Here is a 3945-nt window from a genome sequence, read left to right as displayed (position 1 = left end):
CTTGTAACTTCCACATGCTTTGTTCTATCAAGAAGAACCAGGTCACGAGCAATAAAAATTGCAGCTTAACTTCAATAAATGCTTGAACTTGTAGCAATACCCATTCGGCCGTAGCATGCCGAATAGGCCGGTAAGGAATGTCATTCAAGGCAACCAAACATTTTGTGAGTTCCAATTCTAATTCACCATTACATTTATGCAGTGAAAGTACCCCTTCCGTTCAATTCTAAATCACCATCACAAGTTAAAAAGGGGGGGGGAGCATTGCATTTAGGATGTTATTTTCACAGAACAAAACAAAAACCATGCATGCTCACAATACAAAATAAAAACCAATTAAAACATTGAACATTAACGTGATTTATATCATTTTACTGCATACTTGGGAAGGAACTTACACCAGGAAACTCTTCAAGCTTAATACAACAAAAATAAAAAGAATTTTCAGCTACTAGTAGTTTTATATTGTAAAGGAATACAATTACCAGCTCTTCAACTGTCCGTCATTAGACAAGCTAACCATGAGAGTTCGATGCCCCTAAACCAGAGTTTCCATCAAACTGCCTATTTTCAGCTTCTTTCACTTCCAAATCCCTCAGGCCTGACTGCTTGAGAAGGAATTATCCGTGGTGTTGGACCCAATCCATGCTTTATGAAGTTGCAGCACATACTCCAAGTGCCATAGAACATCCCCCATTGTAGGCCGGTTCTTCCCCTCGTCAGCAAGCATTTCTCTGCTATCTCTCCAAACTTCTCCATTGATTCTGCAGAATAGTTTCCCCTCAGATGTGGTCAATAATGGTTTCAAGCGACTTTGTCTCTGCCATTTCATTGCCCACTCTGCAAGATTTATCTGCTCTTTTGGCAAGCTGGATTTATAACAGCACGAGCACAAACAACTTCGAACAACACCACACCAAAAGAGTAGACGTCAGATTTCTCGGTCAACTGTTGCCTGCGAAAATACTCAGGGTCTAGATATCCGAAGCTCCCCTTCACTGCATACTAACATGAGTATGCTCCAAAGAAGGACCAGCTCTTGACAGCCCAAAATCTGACATTTTAGCCACAAAATTTTCATCCAACAAAATGTTGGTTGTTTTAACATCCCTGTGAATAATTCCCCCGCTCTGCTCCTGTATGAAGGTAGTGCAGTCCCCGGGCAGCACCAATGCATGCTTCTAATCGCTGCTTCCAAGTCAATGGCGGGACATCATTTCCAAACAGATGACTCCTAAGAGTTCCATTTGCCATGTATTCATAGACCAAGATCATCTCATTTGTTCATCACAGAATCCAATCATGGAGACCAAATGCCTATGTCTAAGCTTTGAAAGCATCTCAATCTCAGTATGAATTCAGCAAGCCCTTGCTCAGATTGTGGATTGCTCGCTTTATGGCTGCAAGAGTGCCATCTCCAATCTCCCCTTTAAATACTTTGCCAAAGCCCCCTACACCAATCACTAAACTTTCATCAAAATTATTTGTTGCTGCCCGAATCTCAGCAAGCGTAAATTGCCTACCAACTCCAGTGGAGGCCATAGATCCATTTAGATTTTGAAGTCTAGATGATCGCTTGGCATTGGCAGAGCTATTTAAAATAGAACCGTTGAGGAATAATGGCCGCCACCCAGCATTACTGTTGTTTTTCGTGTCACCTGATTCTTTTCCTCGATTTTTGCAGAAACAGCATACACGCGTAACAGCAACTGCAAGAATGGCAACAGTAGCTACACCTGCAGCAATTCCCACCCAGAGAACCCAGAACCTTGAAGCATGACTTGAACTTTTGTTGAATCGTATCTCTGCACATGGGCAAGGTTTCCATTTCGGCTAAGCTGAAAATCTCCAGCCCATTCAAGAGAGCATCAGTGCCTGAACACCAGCTGCTGTGTCAGGACCGAGCTGAATCCAGAGGGTGTCGATTTTTGAAGAAACCGCATCAAAGTAATCCTGATGATAAGCTTTATTCATTCCACCTGCCTTCACAAAAAGGTCATAATTATTCACAGCAGTCCGGTTGTTTATGTAGATTCTGAAAATCCTAAGGCTTGGCTTATCAAATACCAGCTCACAGAAGTGTAGGCGGATTAAGTAATCAAAATCGGGATCCACTTCAAACCTCCATGACATATTGAACCTTTTCTCCAAGACTTGGGTGTTAGACATGCTTCTTGCTGTTTCATACACAAGAAGAGGAGCCACTGAAGAATCATTTGTAGAAGCATAGGTAATATTAGAACTGTTATTATTTCAGAACCTGCATTTGCTGTGATCATATATCCAGAATCCACATCCCATGCTCTCCAATAATCGGAATCATCGTTGGGGTTAATCTCCGGACCCCCAACATTCAACCTATACATAGTTTCAATTCCCCTTCCACTTAGATTCAGATTCACATCATTTCCACCCACTTTACTGACAGAATCAGCGAAAAGTTTATCAGTCATAGGGATCATCTCTATGGCATTAATGAAACCAAATGATCCTTTGTCGGGGTGAACTCAATCACAAGTGAATTCGAATTGATGGGTAAAATATACTCTTTAACCAAAGAGAACGAGCTGGAATTGCTCCCTGAATTCTGGAGGTACAAATTCTTGTGTGCAATCTCACCGACAACATTAACCTGTGCTAAGAGTTTCAGACCATTTGCCGCAACATCGAAAGAAGATTCATTTACATTATGGTCCTCGAAGGAGAAGGGGCAGAAATGAAGCCTCAAGAAATAGTTCCCTTGGATGCCATAAAACGTGTAGTTCAATTCATCACCGAAAAGCCGAGCAGATCTGTAGAGTGGAGAAAAGATTGTATCACCACTTAGTGCAGGAGTAGTGGAAACAACACCAGGAGAACTAAGGGTGAGATTGTTATCAGGAGCCAAGTCACCAACCCATTTTCTACCCTCCACATTCACACTGGAATTTGTACCACAATTTATCAGAAAAGACTTTGACTGAGCTTCGCCACTTCTAAAAACTGCACATAATACAACAAGGAGCAAAGGCAACAACTCCCTGCCTTGGACCTTCCCCATTATCACACTCCCTTCCTCAAGAAACTAAACCCCTTTCTCTCTCTCTCTCTCTCAATTTATAATTTTCTCAAGAAAATAGCATGAACAAACCAATGCTAATAAAAGAAACAAGTGACTAAGCTTTTTTCCCTTTTTGTCGTCAAGCCTTTAACAGGACAGGAAGGAATTCATTCATCTACAAAATGTAACACAAAATAGCTGGGATTATTTCTCAGCAAGCAACTCGAACAACATGAATTCCCCTTTTGGAGCAAGAAACATCAATTTACCTCAATGGATCCAATCTGGGTATTTGAGTTTTCCCCCTTGAGAACCCCTCAAACAAAGCATAAAAACCTGCCAGAATTTTTTTTCCTTGAAAAGAAAGTTTTCTTGCCCAACTCAAAATGAAAGTAAGTAACCTTCCAGATCTGAACCAAGTTGAGCTGAAAATTAAAAGAAAAGAAAAGAAAAAAAACTTAAAGGGCTGCAATGCAATGGGATTATGATTGGTAGAAAGATACCAAATCGGGTGAGCAGGAGGACTAAGACAGAAATGTTAGGAGAAAATCAATTAAATTAAAAATAAAAGAGTGATAAGGTTATCTGAGTAAGAAACTAGAACATGGGGTGTTGCTGGAAACAGATTGGAAAAGTTCGCTTCATCTCACCATTGTCTGCTCAATACAGACAAGACTCTGACATAATTAAATCTGCCAATTATTTTTTATTCTATTAATTTAAATCAACAAATAATCATCGTTCTTTTCTAACTTGTGTAACTGTGTTTCTTGCCGTTGTAACTGCAATGCAAATACAAGACCTAACGATGTCACTTCCTTTCACCCTATCCCGGTAAAACAGGTATACATATAATAGCAGTAAGGAAAATTTTAAAACAAAATAAAATTATTTAAATTGGAAAG

The 3945-nt window shown here is 40.2% G+C and overlaps 1 pseudogene; it reads right to left on the bottom strand.

Annotated features, from left to right (window-relative positions):
• Positions 1–344: 344 nt before the first annotated feature.
• On the bottom strand, positions 345–3735 carry LOC107906326 (probable receptor-like protein kinase At1g30570; annotated as a pseudogene).
• Positions 3736–3945: the final 210 nt, after the last annotated feature.

This window comes from Gossypium hirsutum, unplaced genomic scaffold (assembly GCF_007990345.1).
Source record: "Gossypium hirsutum isolate 1008001.06 unplaced genomic scaffold, Gossypium_hirsutum_v2.1 scaffold_1265, whole genome shotgun sequence".
NCBI classification, from domain to species: domain Eukaryota; kingdom Viridiplantae; phylum Streptophyta; class Magnoliopsida; order Malvales; family Malvaceae; genus Gossypium; species Gossypium hirsutum.
Note: the sequence above shows the minus strand (reverse complement) of the source record. Positions and strands in the feature narration are given on the sequence as shown.